The sequence below is a fragment of the Mustela nivalis genome (assembly GCF_964662115.1).
Source record: "Mustela nivalis genome assembly, chromosome: X".
NCBI classification, from domain to species: Eukaryota; Metazoa; Chordata; class Mammalia; order Carnivora; family Mustelidae; genus Mustela; species Mustela nivalis.
Window position 1 is genome coordinate 101717672 of NC_139040.1, and position 18849 is coordinate 101736520.

Sequence of the window (18849 nt, forward strand, 5' to 3'; positions counted from 1 at the left end):
ATGCTCCCCTTTGTTTATTTCACCTATGCACCTCCTATCTAGTCCTGCCACAGACTAGATGCTCTTTCCATGCACCACCTTCTGTGTCTGTCCCTAAGGTGGGTGTTCATCTACCATTTAGGCCTTATTGAGTCCTTCCCTAGTCTGAATACTCCTTCCTTGCACTCCCTGCCAAGCCTCACCCAAGATTACATCCACCCCCACTCAAGGACTTCTTGCAGGGTCATCTCCTATGTTGGCTACATCCAACACGGAGAAACATGTTGTTGGTTACTACATGAGGCTTGTTTCCCCCACCAATGCATAGCCTAAAAGTCCTTCTCTAGGCTTGCTGCTCCCTTGAACCACGCACAGCCTTCTAGGTCTTACCACAGACTAAAAATTTCCTCCATTCATGCAACTCCTGCACAATTCTCCTCTAGGCTGGGTTCTCCTTCTTTCCATTCACCTTCTAATCAATCAGGCCCTAGGATGGCTACACCTTGAAAACATGAACCACCTTCTGATACCTGTCCTACAGTTGCTGAATCCTCCACCCATGGACTTCCTGATGATTCCTCATCTAACCTGGATGCATGTGTCCAGCACCCATGCACTTCCAGCTACATTCTCAACTAGGCTTACTGTGCCTCCACCAATGCACCCTCTGCCAACTCCTTTCTTCAGGTGAAAAGTTCTTGATTATTAAATGTTAGCAGCTATTTGGTTTTCTTTCAAAACATCTGTGTAGGACCAGCAAGACCATCTACTATCCAGATTAGATCTGTAAACTTTTCTGTAAGTTAGACTTTAGAAATGATGTACTGATGTTTATGGAAGGATCCATCTTTCTTAAAGCCTTTAAATGTCTCTGTTCCCAAAGGTTGTTCTCAGTAAGAGGCTAGCCTAGTGTCCAGGCCTTGTGCTCCTGCCAATCCCAAGCCCACATGACCCTCCCCAAGGCCATGCAACCCTCCAGGTTCCCCTCATGGTTGGTTTCTGGGCTCATCTCTTCTCACACATTATGTTTTCTGCTGTGGTAACGTGTCTGACCCCAGCCTGTCCCGATACTGCCTTGATCACAGACCTGGTTTGGCAGCCACATCCTTCCCAGAGTACCCCCACTCACTCCAGCTTTCGCTTTCCATTCCCAACAGGGCACTAGCCATCAATGGTGTCCTCTCTCCAGGGCCCGAGCTAGAGTTAACCGTTCCTCACCATCCCCCACCTCCCACTTTTTGGAAATGCACAAAAGGCCTAAACTCGTGTGGCTCATTCTTTCCCAAGGGCAGCGATTGTCAGTCGCTGCCTGCCTTCCTCCCCCAGTGTAGGATTCCTGTGCCCATGTAGGAGGGGGACATGGCGGGGTGCTGCATTTACACCCATGCTCTACTGATCATGGCCTCCATGTTTCCTGGGAAACCCACAAGCACAGGAGAGGCATAGCTCTTAAAGGGACGGCGGCACTGCCCTGCCCAGTTCTCCCATGCCCTCGTGACTGCAGAGGGCTCGCCAACATAAAGTCACTAAGGCTCAAACTCCAAACTCTACCTTGGACATCAGACAGTCTGAGTGAGCCCAAGAAGCCTGGCTCCCTACAGGTGTCACAGGGACCATTAGTGTCCACTACTGCACGGACCGTGAGGTGACCGCCTGACCACACGGGTCTGCTACACGGACATAACTTATGCACATACTCTCACATCTCTGGCCTTTAATGAATTCCTCCTTAGCTGTGCCTTCTGGTAGAGGTCCCAGGAGACTATTTTGTGCCAAAACAAGGCACTGCCATAAGCCAAAACCAACAGCTTCTAAAAATCAACTACGTAGCCAACATACCAAGATCTTAGCATAATGACTGATTCCCTAGCATCACTCACCCTGGAGGCACTCCCTGTTGGCTGAAGGACACCAAATACAAGAAACCATGCCCGGGGTGCAAAGATGCACCCCTTCAGGGATGGGGTGCTGATGCTGGTGCTATCCTGTGATCCTCCTAGGAAGGAGATCCACCTGCAGCTGCTGGGAGAGGCCTGCTGGCTACTCGGATGAACAGAAGAGTAACCGTTGAACTTGGCTAAGGCTAGGAGGGCGCCCTGGCTCTCCATAACATACCACAACTTTGTGGGGTGGACATCTTGACAGTGAGGTTTCTGAAAATATGGGGCTGAATGGCATTGCAGAGCAAGAATGGTTCCTTGGATTTCCACAAGCACATATTCCGATGACCTCTAAACACAACCTTGATGCTGTTATTGTCAGGATACTCTTGTGAGATAGGCAAAGGCAAAGCCAGCTCCACACTTTGATAGATGGTGGAAGGAGGCAGAGGAAGGGTGAGTCACCAGGCAGAGGAAATAAGACTGAGTTCTGTCTGGTTCCCGGGTGTGTACCTCTGGCTTCTTCCTCTCTGTGGCACTCTCCTGTCTCTCCACAGGCTGCTGCAGGTTGTGGTTCCACAGCCAGAGGCCCAGGCACCCCACCATCATGGAAGAACCAGGCCCAGGGGCGCTTGAGAAACACCCCTAAGCCTCTGGTCTACAGGGAGGGAGAGACAGGCAGCTACTCATTAAGGACACACGGCGCTCTGCCACAGCTTCCAGGCACACATTAACTTAATCTTTGCGAATATCCAAAGATGGAGGAACTCTTATTGTCCCTGTTTCACACATGAGGACAGTGCTGCTCAGAGAGGAGAGAGGACTGTCCCAGATCACATGGCCACAAAATGGTGAACGGGGATGGCCAACCTAGCTCCTCTGATCCCTCTGTTGAAGCCGCCAAGATGACCTCTGAGCAGCCCTCTATGACAGGCCGGGGGTGACAGAGGGGGGCTCTTGAGCAGATGATGAACAAGAGAAAATGACAGATGCCGACAGTCACAGGAAGGGGACAAACTGCCAGAACACTCGATGTGACAACTATTTTTTAACCCAAAACAGCACAAGAGTGTTTATAAAAATCGTCCGTACTTGTGAGTTCACCATTTGGGAGGGAATTTACACAGAACACACTCACACCTCTCCAAACAGGCATCCAGCCACTGAGAACTCTAGGTTGCTCCATCAAAATATGACCATACACAGGCTAGGTGTTTCAGCTGAGAATGAGACTAACAAATGTGTTTGTAAATGGAATACATTTACAAATAATCTGTCAAGGGGCCCCTGGGTGGCTCAGTCAGTTAAGCATCCAACTCTTGATTGTGACTCAGGTCATAATCTCAGGGTTGTGAGACAGAGCCCCGAGTCAGGCTCTGCAATGGGTGTGGAAACTGCTTAAGATTCTCTCTCCCCCTTCTCCCTCAGCCCCTCCCTCTCTTTTCTTCTCAAAGAAATACATGGATAAATATATAAATCTATTAATAACCATTAAGAACTGCTGGGACAGCATGTCTTAGGCCAGATAATACCTTTGATGCTACTATTTACCAGCGTCCACAAGAGGAAAGAAGGATTTACTTCACAGAGCATCACAGCACTAATAATCCGTGTCTCAAGTCCTTTTTTGGAATGAGGTCGGGTCTAAACGAATGAAATCAACCTCAGCATGGCTCCTTTCCATATGCCTCTACACGGTTTCCCATCGCTCCTCCATCTTCATGGAAAGCCCGTCCCATTAGGTTCACACGAACTGCTACGCCACCCTCTCCACCCACCCCCACCGCCATCTCCTCCTGACTTCCACACATTCCCCCCATCATGAAGAAAGCCTTCAGCCCCACCCCGGTTACCATCATCGTTCTGGGAATTCGACACACCTGGGAGCACCCCCCACCCACAGCCATCCTCCTGGGAGGCGTTGACTTGCTCAGAGCCAGGGAGGAGGTCTTTCCCCTGCAGCCACCTACTCCCTCCACGGCCACGCACCACCCCCGCCTGCACACACTGTCCCCAGTAAACTGCTCCTGAAATACCCAACTCCAGCATCCCACACTGACCGCCCTTCCATCCTCCACTCCCCGTGGGAGATCTCCTGCCCCACCACCGGCCCCTCCGGCCATGGCCACTCCCCGTGCTGTCCCCAGAGAAACCGCTCCCTGAAATGCCGGACTCCACAGCTTCCCACACCGACCGCCCCGTCCACCCTCCACTCCCCACGGGAGATCGCCTCCTGGACGTCCCACAGACACCGCCCACTCAGCAGCACAGAAGCAGACACCAGTCAGAAAAATTGCACTGGATCGTAAGTCCTTTAATGGCTTTTGCTGACAGGAGAGCAGGCCTCCCTCGTCTATGCGGGGGCCGGGGACTAGATGAGGTTGTTGGCTCTGGGACCCAGGCCGCCGCACTTTCTGGGCTGGGGCACCCCCTCCACCTGAGGGCAGGCGCTGTCCTCAAAGAGGCGGCTCAGGTGCTGGTGGCTGCCCAGGGCCCTCTGCACGTGTTCTGGGGTGATGCGGATCTTGTTGTTGTTGCGAGCCTCCTGGCCCGCCAGCTCGAGGATGTTGGCCGTCAGGTACTCGAGAACGCCCGTGAGAAAGATCGGTGTAGATGAGCTCAGGCGCTGAGCATAGCAACCCTGTCTCAGGAGGCGGTCCACGCGGCTAACCGGGAATTGGAGCTCAGCTCTCATGGAGCGGGACAGACTGTGCCTCCTATGTCTAGGATAGTGCCAGGGGCTTCTTCTCCCAGGCATGATGGTAGCTGGGTTTGGCCCTGCCTGATGGTGCCAGGGGCCTGGGTCTGTTGCGATACCAGTGCTCGCTCCTGTCCACTGTGCCCCTCACTGGCCCGGGAGCTGCTTTTAAGGCAACTTGGACATTGTGATGTCATTGATGACACTGGGCCCTGATCAGGACCCGCCTAGAAACGTCTATGATAGAAACCTGGTCTCCGTGTTTTACTGCTATATGAGGGAACTTTAACATTCTACCTGACGTTGGTATTCTAGCAAGATATGTTTGAATGAAAAATGTTTCCTTGGCTATAGGATACCACTCCAAGAATTCTAGCCTAATGTTATCTTTGAGCTCTTTTATATCCCTTTTTAAGTTGTAGGTCACCGATATGTACAACCTCCGGCATAGGCTCAAATAATTCCTCTCTCACACGGTAATCAAACCAATTTTGCCTCCATGTATGCTTTCATCTCACTATTCCTGATTAATATTCCTGTTTCTATGCTTTGGATTCTCTTGTGAACAAGCTAGAATATCTGCCAATTTGCTCATGTGATAAAATGCTTTAACATGTGTTCACATCTGAATGAGTGTTATGATCTTATACTTTCATAATTATCTTTAACTGTTTTAGAAGAAAACACCATATGTCCAATTGTCTCATCTACCAGAGCCAGGTAAACTTCCATGCCAAAGAAGTGGCCCATATGAACACTTAAAGCCCAGGCATGTCTTTTCTTGGCTCTTCAACATGACTCTAATGTACCAATTAGTACACTGTTAACTCTTTACAATTTGCTTTCTTCTCTACTTGTTTGGTGTTTCTGTTTTGTTTTTGGCTCATTTTCAGCCAGTAAGTTATTCCCTGCCCCTGGCAGCCAATCTACTTTCTGTCTATATAGGTTTGCCTGTTCTAGATATTTATATAAATGGACTCACATGAGACATTTTGTACCTGACTTCTTTCACTTGGCATGTTTTCAAGGTTTGTCCACATTATAGCATATGTCAGTACATAATTTGTTTTTACAGCTGAGAATAATCCATTGTATACATATATCACATTTTGTTTATCCATTTATCAGTTGATAGACATGTAGGCTCTTTCCAACATTTTGGCTGTTATAAATAATGTTGCTGCAAGCATTTGTGTGTAAAATTTTGTGTTAACATCTGGCTTTGATTTTCTTGTATATACCTAAAAGTGCAATTGCTTGGTCATGTGGTGAGAATTTGTATTTACGGTCTGACCATCTGGGATCTTTCTAAATAGATTGATGGTTTGTAGAGATCTGGTCCCCGCTGGGTGAGAGGCAACAGAGAATCTGGTTTGTCAGTTTTTTCGTTTGTCTATTTTTAGTACAAATCAATTCAGAATGTCATGCCCTCTGGGAGGAGAACACCTCCTTGGTATCTGTACCAGGGAGGTTTACTGTTTCTGTGTTTATACTTGACCCATGGATGAAATAGTAGAATTGAGGCTACAAGTTCTATTTGTCTGTGCCTGTACATCTATGTGTCTGTAATCAGAAATGCCTTCATCACTGATTTTGTGAGTATATAAAGTCTTCCTACCTCCACATGGTACTAATACATTAGATTATAAATTCTCCAAAATTAAAGGCGCTCTACTCTGACTGGGTATCTAGATAAATAATTGCTTATATAAACTGAATATTACTCAAATACCCTGAAAATAATGAAATTAAATTTCTGACCCTTGGGCGCCTGGGTGGCTCAGTGGTTAAGCCGCTGCCTTCGGCTCAGGTCATGATCTCAGGGTCCTGGGATCGAGTCCCGCATCGGGCTCTCTGCTCAGCAGGGAGCCTGCTTCCTCCTCTCTCTCTCTGCCTGCCTCTCTACCTACTTGTGATTTCTCTCTGTCAAATAAATAAATAAAATCTTTAAAAAAAAATTTCTGACCCTTTAATGTGCTTAATTAACAAAAATATTCTTGTAGAAACTAACTCATTCATTTCAAGAATTTAAATTCAAAGTGAAATAAGTCAGAGAAAGACAAATACCATACGATCTGACTCCTATGTGGACTTAAAAAAAATGAGCAAGGGGAAAAAGAGAGAGAGGGAGAAAGACAGGCAAGAAACAGACTCTTGAGAACAAATAGTGGTTACCAGAGGGGAGGTGGGTGGGGTGAAGCTTAAATAGGTGATGGGGATTAAGGAGTGCACTGGTGATGAGCCACCAGGTGATTGATGGAATTGTTCAATCACTATACTGTATACCTGAAACTAATATAATACTGTTATTAACTATATTAGAATTAAAATATTTTAAAGTAAGTTAAATTCATATAATTTAAATATTTGGTAAAAAGGGTTACTTTAATCTTTAGTTTTTAATAAAAACAACTAACTTCTCTGATTTATCAGTGTCAAGTATAATATAAACATTTCTTTTTTCTACTTGGGTATGTTTTTCCTAAACTTATACAGGTTTGCTGATTAAGCACAGTACCATTACTTCTAGTTATTAATACTATAAAAATAGAAATTTATTTTTAATAAAGTTGAACCATTATTCAAACAATCACAGTAATAAGATTTTGCAGCTTGAGGAAAGTTCCAGACAAGATAATATAAAAAGAAACATGAATCCGTGTTAAAATTTTGCCAAATCTGTCTCCATTTTGATGGGCTTATTCATAAGATTATAAAAATAAGCCTATAGTTCCCTTAGAATCAAATATTACAGTAATGCAAACCTAGAATTCAGCTTTCTCTCTGTAAAAATGATGTTTCCTTGGAGGACTTCTCTTACTAAAAGAGAAGTAAGTTGCTAGAATTAAGTTGCTAAGAACTAAATTGCTCTTAGTAAAAGATTGTGAAAGTTCACTCTTCATACCATTTGATAATTTGTTCAAAAGCAGAAATTTCTTATCTCACCAAAATACTGTATATTTTATTTCTAAATTACACATCCTAATTATGCTCCTTAAAATAGACAAATACCATACATTTCTAATAATATTAAGGATTTGTATTTATTTAAATATTGTGTTTATTAAATATCATATTGTCACTTTTATTAATAGGTAGCATTGTTACAAGCTTTCATATTCACCCAAGTGCCTACTGGTAACTCCTCAAGGCTGGCTTCCCTCTATATTCCTGCACTTCTGCTGAATTCTGCCTTAGGTGGGACACTTCCTTTACTCTTGACATTCCTGGTAGATTCTTCTCTGGACTGAGGACAAAACACTCATGCACCTCCTGCCATTCCATCCATTCACATTCTACCTAGTCATTCCCAAGGCTGTTGTCCCCTGCTTCCAGATCCCTCACACATCACCTTTATCCAGAATTCTTGCACCATTGGCCATGTCCTACCTGCTCTGGCTGTACCCTTGGACTAGGCTAATTTAGCCCTGCACCCAAGAACATCTTGCAAAGTCCTCCACAAAGCTGGCTGTACTCTGCACCAATGTACCACCTACCATGTCCTTCTCTTTCTAGCTTATACTAACCTGAACTTCCTACAGAATACTCTTCTAGCTTGGCTATTCCTCCCAATCATGTAGTTCCCGCCATTCCCAATCGGTTGCCTGCACCCTTCACCTGTGTACTTCTTATCGGAACTCTCCTAGGCTGACTGCATCAACTTATGCATTCCAGTTGAATCCCCCTTTAGACTGAATTCTTCCTCCATCCATTTACTTCCTGTCAGAGAGTACATTAAGCTGGCTGCAACATGTCTATGCACATCTTTTAGAGTGTATCCCCAGCTCACATCCTTTCTTCACCTATGCACCTACTGTCATATCCTTGCCTGCACCTCGCCACAACTGGTTGAATCCTCCACCCATGCACTTTCCTCCAAGTCCTCTGCCTTAGCCTATTCAGGCTGCTATTTAAAAAAATACAACAGGGTAGCTTATAAATGACAGAAATTCACTGGTCACAGTCATGGGGGCTGGAAGTCCAATATCATGGCACAGCTATGGTCAGATGAGGGCCCTTTTCTGGGTCACAGACATCTCACTGTATGCTCACAAGGCAGAAGCACAAGGGATCCTGCTGGAGCCCCTTTTGTAAGACACTAATTCCACTTATGAGGGCTTCACCCTCCTAAAGGCCGCACCTATTAATATCATCACATTGGGCATTAGGATTTCAACATGTAAATTTTGGAGGACACAAATATTCCAACCACAGTTTCCTCCCCTAGTCTGGATGCATTCAACCCTAGGAACCTCCTGCTAGGTCTCCTTTGAGACAGGGTACTCCCTCTTTGAATGTCTCTATCACCGCATCCAGATATATCCTGGGCTGGCTCTATTCACCAGGGACTTTCTTCAATATCCTATGAACAGGTTGTTTGTGCTTTCCTCTCAAGTATTTCCTGCTGGGTCCTATGCTAATCTGACCACATACTCCACCTCCTGCCAAGTCCTTGCCAAGACTGAATGATCTCTATACCTACACACCTCCTGCCAGGTGTAACCCTAGATGGGCTGCACCCCACACCAATACACCTCTACCATATGCTTCCCTATGATGGCTGTACCTTCCATTCATGCACCACCTAACGTGTCCTCTCCCATGTTGGATGTTCCTTTCTTGTAGGCATATCCTACTGAATCCTCTCCTAGGCTGGCTGTACATTCCACCAATATACTTCCTGAAATATCCTCTCCTATACTGGATGCTCTATCTACTCATGCACCTCCTTCTCCAACCTCCATTAGTCTGGCTATAGTCTATCCATGCACCTATTTTAGAGTCTTCCCATAGGCTGCAAACTCTTACACACATGAACTTCCTTGCTTAGACTGGATGCACACTATAGGTATGCACCTCCTGCTGAATCTTAATTTAGGTGGAATGATATCCCTACCCATGCTTCTCCTAATGTCTGCTATCCTAAGTTGGGGATGCTCCCTCCACTCATGCACTTCCTACTAGAGGTTACATAAGGCCAGTTGTGCCTTTCACATATGCAATTCCTGCAGAGCAATCCTCTAGGCCACTTACATTTGCCAACCATCAAATCTTGTCAAGTCTTATGCAGGCTGTCTGAATCCTATATCCATGAAACTCCTCAGGTCCCTCCCATAGGCTGGCTATATTCTGCATCCACACACCCTCCGCCATGCCTTCCACAAGCTGGAACCAACCCTCTACCCAGGCAAATCCTACCATCTCTTCCCCTAGGCTGCCTGTACCCATTATTCATACACCTAACCAGACTTATCTCCTAAGCTGGACACTCCCCACACCATTTACTTCTTGCTGAATTTTATCCTAGAATTCCTGCAAACTTCATTCATGCATATCCTTCTAGTCTTCCCCTAAGTTGGAAGCTCTCAAAACATTCACTTCCCATTACCTCATCTCCTAAATCGGGCTTCACCTTGCAGGCAAGCACCTCCCTCAAGGTTTTTCTCAACAAGACTGATGAAACGTTGTACCTGATAGAAGTTTAGCCTGGTTTGACTGTAACAGCTAGACTCTCAACTTTATGTGATATTCTCAAACTGTAATTTCTTATCTCCATCTCAGAGCTCAGATGTCTATTGCATGTATGTAAAAACAAACATTTCTTGCCTAGATCCTCCTGTTTCACAATGTGCAAGAAATAAGTAGTTTTTAGCATGCCCTTCTTCTTTCCACAGCCACCTATCCCATGATCTCTACATACAATAGCTTTGGTTATTTCCCCCACTCTGAGATGTTATTGCCTTAAATTTTGAGTATCTCTTTATTGCAACAGTCCTTAATAAAGTCTTTCTTTACGAGTATTTGGGCTTGCCATTTTTTTTTTTTTAAAGCTTGACACTATGGTGACATGACTTGGATGGAGTAGTGACTATTTCATTAGATCCACCATTTTCACACAGTTAATAATGCTAGTCTTCAGGACAGTTTGAGCCCTTTCATGGCTGGGGAAATTGAGATACATGGTGAACTGCAATTCCTTATCCTTTTCTCTGACAAAGGAGCAAAGGATTTTGTCTGTTTTTGCACAGTAAAGACTTTTCTTTCTCCTTACATTCTTACTCTCCTGTTTCTCTGTCATACCTGTTTGTTTCTGAGTGAGATCATTGACCCTTACTCTTTAATGGGAAATCACATCTTGTGTTTAAGACCAAGGCCTTTTGCACTGAGAGTTGTTCATTTCACTATCCCAGAAAACCATCAAACTCACTGTTATCTCCTAGAATGCTCCTGCACAGCATACATGCTCCATCAGTCCAGTTTTACTTCCAACTAAAATTTCTAAGAGTAAAAAATTTGTTAAAGAAAACACAGAGCTTGGGCATCCTCTTTGGAGATCTTGGGTTATCTCCAAACTGGTTTGTTTGCTACATGCTCCACACATAAGATCTCATCAAAACAGTGTTCTACTTATTCTGTCTAGTATGAACAGGCAGAAAAACTTATACCCAACAGTATCTTTTCAGGAGCCATTATTTCCTTCAAAGACCATCTTCCTTACCCAGTCTTCTAAGACCTCTCTCTTTTCATCCTATCTCCTCCTTTTAGCTCCCTTGAATCCTTCATTTTGTCATCCTTCAACTCTCCTATCTCCTCCACCCCTACCAGATCTTTTCCTTCCCAGTCTTTCACCTAGATCCGTAGAGTCACTTAAGTTTTAGCCTTCCATCCTCCCACTGTGGACTCTTGATGAGCTCAAGGAATCCAAGATTAACCAACTAAAACTGCAATTTTCAAACCCTAGTCTCACTCTGATATTCTTGCCATCATTAAATATTTTCTGGATCACTGAACAAAACAAGAGGAATTTTCCACTTAGAACTATTCCGTAGAGCCTGCTCACCAAAGCCTCCTGACTTTTACCAACTGGGCAATGTCCTTGTGTATCCAGGAGATGCCACCCTTTGTTTTTAAGGGGCTAGGTAAGATACCACAAACAATCATTCTGGTGGATCAATATAGCATGATTTCTTTTCATAAAGCCAAGAAAATTGGTAATATCCTTCTTGTTTCTATCTCCCTGGTTTTCACTTCCAAATTTGATTGGTCACAAATATAAGAATTAAACAACAATGAGACAAATCTGTCTCCAAATTTAAACATAGGTTAACATATTTGGAAGGATTTTTCAGGTCTCTCTATAAATGATCATACACAGTTCTAGTCTCAATCACCAGTTTTGCTAATGGACTAAAGTACCTAATTGAGAAATCACACAAAAGCATAACATAAACTGTCATACAGATTCACTCTCTGGATTCATGCTTTAATTCAACATCATGAGGATGCCAAACTTGAAATCTGAATCAACACAAGTTCATGGTTCATTAACTTAGACAACTATAAAGAATGGTACTTAATATATATGGCCTTATTTCCTTTTGGAAACCCTCTCCTGACAAAGATATATGAAAATAAGTACAGTTTTAAATACCCACTAGATTATAAATGGAAATTCAACCAGCTCTTAGTGGACACAAAGACTTCTTACTCCATCATAAATATTTCTGATTTTCCTACAACCCTTTCTCAGAATACACAAAATATTTCTGTGATGGAAACCACCCGCAGCACAACTTGCCATGATACCAACCACTAAACATCTCATTTGGGTGTCTGTACTCATAACACAGCTTTCTCCTTAGCAGGACAATACCAGTTAACCTCGTGGAAAGAGAGCTTCTCTCCATCTGGAACATTCACATAAGTTCTTCCCTCCAAATAATTCACTATAAAATTCCCTATTCCTTCTTTTTTCTTTAAAAAAAAAAAAGGTTTTATTTATTCATTTGACAAAGAAAGCAAGCACAAGCAGAGGGAGCTGCAGGCAGAGGGAGAGGGAGAAGCAGGCTTCCTACTAAAAAAGGAGCCCACTGCAGGGCTTGATCCCAGAAGCCTGGGATCATGACCTGAGCTGAAGGCAGATGCTTAACTGACTGAACCACCCAGGTGCCCCTCTACTTCTTCTTAATATACACTTTTGCTTCCTCATAGCTCTCACAAATCATACTTCTTTCCTTGCATTCCTTAAACTTTCAAGGACTCCCCTAAACTCCAAAATAACTAAAATGCTTTCTCACATTTTTGAAGCCTTTGGAACTCTGGACCTACTTATATTGGCCAAATTTTATATGCAGGGACCTTAAAGATGGCACATGATCCTTCCATACCACTTCCAAGACTAATATAATATCCCTTAAATCCAGAGCACATCAACCAGGAACTATTAGTTGATATATTATTCATACCAACCTCTAGACCCTGTAACACTTCTATGCTATTTTTTTTAAAAATGGAAAAACAATATGGGCTAGTCCAAGATACACAGGACATAACAAGATTATTAAACCTCAATTCCCTTCACTCCCACATCTATTTTAGATCTATGTACTGCATTTTTCAACTCTCAACATTTGTCTTCTTTTACTTGGCAACATCAGCAGTACACATGGACAGTTATACCTCAGATTATCATTGAAGCCCCTACCTATGTGTCTTGTTCTTAGTGTAAATCTTAATAACCTCATGTTTCCTAGAAAATCTACTCAGATCTACTATGTCAGTGACCTTCTGTTATATGTTTCTAATTCTGATCATTCCATCATGGACACATTAATATTTACTCCAAACCTTATTCAAAAAAGGTCATAAATTATCTAAGAATAAGATGAAACTCTGTAACCCTCAGATACTTTACCATAGGCATGGCTTTTCCCATGAAGGCAAAACATCACCTCCACAGCACATCTCCACTATTCCTGAGTATCCCCTATATAAAACAAAAAGGCAGATTATGGTTTGGGGGAATTAACTGGATACTGTTGGGTTTGGGTCCCAAATTTCTTTCTATTGCCTGTCCAATACATAATGTGACAAAGGAAAATCACTCCAGAGATCCTTCAATAGGAATATCCTATCTTCACATGGACTTCCAGACGCTCAAACTGCTGTTGTCTCTGCCTGTAACTTAGGGCTAACTACTCTCCACCTTTTTCTATTAGAGGAAGGGATACCCCTCATGAGATTGTCCCATAACACAACAGAATCCATTGCCCCATCAATTACATTAACCTGACTTCAGATCCAGTGGCTCCTTGTCTAGGGATAGTCACCATAGCTACCTATGCTTTCAAGCTGGTGCTGAGATGGTTTAGGATAACCTCTAGAACTTTATGTACCTCGTGATATCCAAACTCTGTTCCTCACTGAAAATATTCGACATTTCTCCACATCCAGACTTAACTCTTACAAAATCTTACCACTACCTAAAAAAAAAAAAAAAAAAAAAAAAAAAAAAAAAATCTTACCACTATATCCTTCCCAAGTTACTATTCATAGATTCCAAACCCCCAACCTTGTTATTCTTCCATCTCTTCCTATTAATGGACAACCCAACAACTACATACATGCCACTCAGTCTCTTTCCTTCCTTATCCAGATCTCTCTAGAATACTTCTTGTCCCCTGCCTTTCACTATTTGTAGATAAATGTATTTCTGAGGAAATTAAATACATTTCTGGTTTCCCATGCTAGCACAGACTTTATTGAAAGCTGGCCCTTTACAAGAGCCAAATCAGTTGAGGTAGCCAAATTCACTGTTCTTACACAAGTCTGTTAGTTACCCAAGACAAAAAGGTTAATACACTGGCATGCTTTTGGTATTATGCATGATCTTAGAATGTTATGGAAACGGAATTTATAACAACTGCAGGCACCCATAAAAAATGGTCCACTGGTAAGCTAACAGTCAAAAATTCTTAAGATTCAGACTCATCCCTCAAATGAGACACGTGAATCTAAGAGTAACACACTAGTTGACAAACCTATAAAGCTAGTTACACAGCAAGGCACACATACCCCCACTAATAAAACGTCACCAAGTCTTATGGTAGCTAAACTCCTACCAGAACCTTTATTGAAATAGTTCAAGGTAAAACCAATGTTGGCACCAGATAAAGAGAAAGCTAAATGGAAACAAACTAGATATTTTATATACCTAGACCATACTCTGGAGACACCCACAGTCCCCTGGTCTTTCCATAGGCACGAAAAATCAAGGCCACAACCTTCAGAAAATGACCACCACAGGAGAAATACCTTGCAATATTTTCTCTCTAAACACTGGTGGTAAATTTTACTTCAACTATAGAACAGATCACTTTGACATGTCCCATCTGCCAAAAGCACAAAGATAGATTATAAATGTGAGACATGGATAAAAATCTGTTCCTGATGTCCCCTTCATGCATTGACAAATGGATTTTATCCAGTATCCCAACTCACAAGGTGAAAACTACCTACTGACCATTTATGCTTATTTTGTGGATGGCTAGAAGCCTTCTTTTTCAGACAAACCACTACAACCACAGTGACAGAGGTACTTTTTGAAACTGTCTTCCCTATTTAGGGTTGCCCATGTTTCTTTTCTTGTGGTACAAAAATTCCTATCACTGGCAGGGTGATTCATAACAGCCAACATGTATTGATCCTTTAAAAAATTTTTTTTCTAAACGTAGGTTCACTTAGAGCCCAATGCCAGGCTGGAACTCACAACCCTAAGATTAAGACCTGAGCTGAGATCAAGAGTCAGATGCTTAACAGACTGAACCACCCAGGCACCCCTGTATTGTTCCTTTCGTGAAGCTCTACTGTCCTTATCACGCCCAATCCTCAAGGAATGTTAAAAGTTTGAACAAAATGCTAACCTCAAATTAGCCATATTATCAATTTAATAATTATCTTCCCTGCTCAATGTTCTTCCTTTAGCCTTTATGATTCTTAGATCACTCTTCTACTAATTCACACTGTAGTAAATTAAATAATGGCTAAGATATCAAGTCCTGATCCCTGTAACATTTGTTTACTTGAAAAAAGAGTCAGTGCAGAGGAAGTTAAGGATCTTGAGATAAAGAAATTGCCCTATACCACCCAGGTGGGCCCTAAGTGCCATCACATCTGTCCTTATAAGATAGAGGCAGAGGAAGATTTCACAGAAACAGAACAGAACACACACACACTCAGATGCACATATGCATGCACACACACAACAAAGTAATGAAAAAACAGAGGCTGAGACTGGAATAAAGCAGCCAAAGGACTAGAGCTCTGAGATAACACATTTCTGTTATTTCAAGCCACCAAGATTGTGGTAATTTGTTACAGTAGACACAGAAAATTAATGCAGCTTCTTATGAAATAACAACTGGAAGGCCCATGAGAATTTCTTATTCTATCTGGACACTCAATAATTCAACCTAATATAGCCAGATGCCCTTATGTACTATAAAGGACTTACTAAGTATACCAATACTTATCACCAAGGGTTTAAGACTGCCTTTCCTTCTGATGTGTCTTTCTACCCACTTCACAGTCTTCAATTAGAGGATAAAATCTTTTGGAAATATATCATCCAAAGATTAATCTTGAACCTGGATGGAAAGAATACTATACAGCCCTTCTCATAACTACTAACACAACCAAACTTCAGGGAATCAAACCCTGGATTTATAATCCTCAACTTAAAAATATAATATGTACAGATGGTCCCCCACTTATGACGGCTCAACTTAAAATTTTTTGACTTTATGACAGCATGAAAGCAATATGTATTTAGTAGAAAACACACTTTGGATTTTGAATTGTGGTATTTTCCTGGACTAACAATATGCAGTATGATATTCAGTTATGACTCTGGGCAGCAGTGAGCCAAAGCTACCAGCCAGCCAAGTGATCACAAGGGTAAACAACCAATGCACTGACAACCATATGATAACCATATGGGTAACCACACCAATAACCACACAACAGCTGTTTTTCACTTTCAGTGCAGTATTGAATAAATTACATGAGATAGTCAACACTTTATTCTAAAATAGGTTTTGTGTGTAGCCTAATAATAAGTGTTCTGAGCATGTTTAAGGCAGGCTAAGTTAAGCTATGATGTTCACTAAGTTAGGTGTATCAAATGCATTTTTCACTTACAATAACTTCTATTTATGATGGGTTTATCTGAACATAATCCCATCATAAAGTCAAGCAAGATATGTATTCTGCATGGGAATCCACTATGACTTGGAACCTTAAATATACTCCTCTAAGAATATAGAGAAACAGATGATATCATGGCTTAGGCAATTTTCTCAAGAATGATGAAAAAAACAGTAGTCAGCTTCTAGCCAAGATGCTAGAACAAGACTCCCGGAGTTCCCAATCCCAATATTTACACTACCACCAGAGACAAACATAATATATACTCTCTGCCTTTTTATATGTCTCTAATTGACCCTGACCCAAATGAAAGTAACTTCACTTTGTGTTTGGGATTGTCCTTGCTGTGAACATGAAATTCAGGACTTCCTTTTTCTCCAACAGATAATCTAAGTCTCTGTCTTAAGAGTTCCAATAAAGACAAAAATGCAAATCCATTGGACAAATAACCCCATGATTCCAGGGTGGCCCCAGTGAGATGAATTTTACATTTGTTGGTATATTCCCTGCTAAATAAATTTGATCCTGCTACCAAGGCTTTTTGGTCCTTACTCAGTCTTTGCCTTCCCCCCCCCTTTTATTTTTAAAGAAAGAGAAAACATGAGCTGGCAGGGAAGGGGGGAAGGCAGAAGGAGAGGAAGAGAGAGAATCTTAAGCAGTTTCTATCCCAGTGTGGAGCCTAATGTGGTTCTCGATCTTACAACTCTGAGATCATGACCTGAGCCAAAATCAAGAGTCAGACATTTAACCAATAGCCACCCAGGTGCCCCTACCTTTCCTAGATCTTTAATGAGACAGCCTTTTTCTTTCATATTAACTTTTATATGACCTCTGATTTGAGTTTTTCAGGCTCCAGATGATCTGAACAATCTAAAAGAAACAAGATGTGTTACAGTCTTAAGCTTGGTTCCAGTTCCAAAATGTGTCCTTCTTTTTTTTTCCCCCCATGAGGTTTGGAAGAAGGTCCCAAAATCAAAGCAAACACATCTGACTAAAATTGGAAAGCTTACCCTAAAATCCTTGACCATGAGTGGACCACCCTTATTCCTTGGACCACCACTGTATTCCACATGCAAAGTTAACTGAAATCCCCTCATTTTCCATGCTTTGTTCCAGGAGGTAACAACAACTGGACATCTGACCTACACTACCATCATCATCAGAGGATTTGAAGAACACTAACAAGAAGTCCTTCACAATCACAGAAATGATCTGGCTTCCCTAGGGGACACTTACATAGTAGTTGGAAGTAACTGCTATTAGTATGTTCCTTAGAACTTCTCTGACATCTGTGTCATCACTAAATATTCAGATCACAAACTGGGACATTGACTGCACTACCACACCTGCCCTCACACCACCAACCTGAAATGCTTTTCATCCATGTTCTGGAATCCATTAGTAAGGTTGCCTTCTAATGTAGTCCTGTTTTTAATCTCTTACGCATCCACTAATTGTTACCTACCTCCTTCTATTTATTTTTATACATATCCCCTTAATCAAATGCCTCAACAACAGAACCATTCGGCACCTACCATTTAAGCAGCATGTCCAACAGAGGGTACAACTAGTTCTCCACAAACAACATTGAGTGCACTCTGAACCTGATGACTATTTCACTCACCCGTTCCCTACTTCTGACTTCCCTTATTCTTGAGTTGCCCAGGGACAGTCTCTCTGATCATGCATTGTACTTTACATAACCTTAGGCTGGCTTGAATAAGACAGATTGACCTTAAACTCTTTAAGTGAACTTCCACACTTTTTTGCCTCCTCAGGCCCAGACACCAGCCTTATGTGCCTAAGAGAAAACAACGTTCTCTGTCTTGACTTTCCTGTTATTGTAATGTTTGATGCAGTTCACTGGGTTTCTAGAACTCTCCTGTGTTTATCACCCTGCTTTCTCTTTCCACATCTAATATCTCTCCATATAAAAGATTTGCTTGTCCACCCCTTCCACAAGATGTTCCTGCCTTGGGCTTTGAGGGTCCCTTGATACAACAGACTCTTGCAGCTCTTTCATTAATAATGCCTAGAAGTACACTTATTTTTATTTTTGACAATCACAAATCTACCCGCACTGCCTAACCATGGAAGTCCTCCCCAGCCTTGATATTCCATCCATTCATGTGCTTACTACAGAGCACTCACCTAAGCTAGATGTTCACTCAAAAGCTTCAGGTCAGAACCTACAATAAGCTGGCTAGATGTTCCACATAAGCATCTCTACAGAGTCCTCCTTTTGGCTCTATGCTTCTTCTAACCATTCACCTCCCGCCAATCTCCCTAAGCTGAATATTCTCTCTG

At 42.4% G+C, this 18849-nt stretch overlaps 1 pseudogene across 1 annotated transcript; it reads right to left on the minus strand.

Moving 5' to 3' along the window:
* Positions 1-4152: 4152 nt before the first annotated feature.
* LOC309855696 (histone H2A-Bbd type 1 pseudogene) lies at positions 4153-4717 on the minus strand (annotated as a pseudogene). The gene has a single exon. The product of its transcript is annotated as a histone H2A-Bbd type 1 pseudogene (transcript).
* Between the last annotated feature and the right edge of the window lie 14132 nt (positions 4718-18849).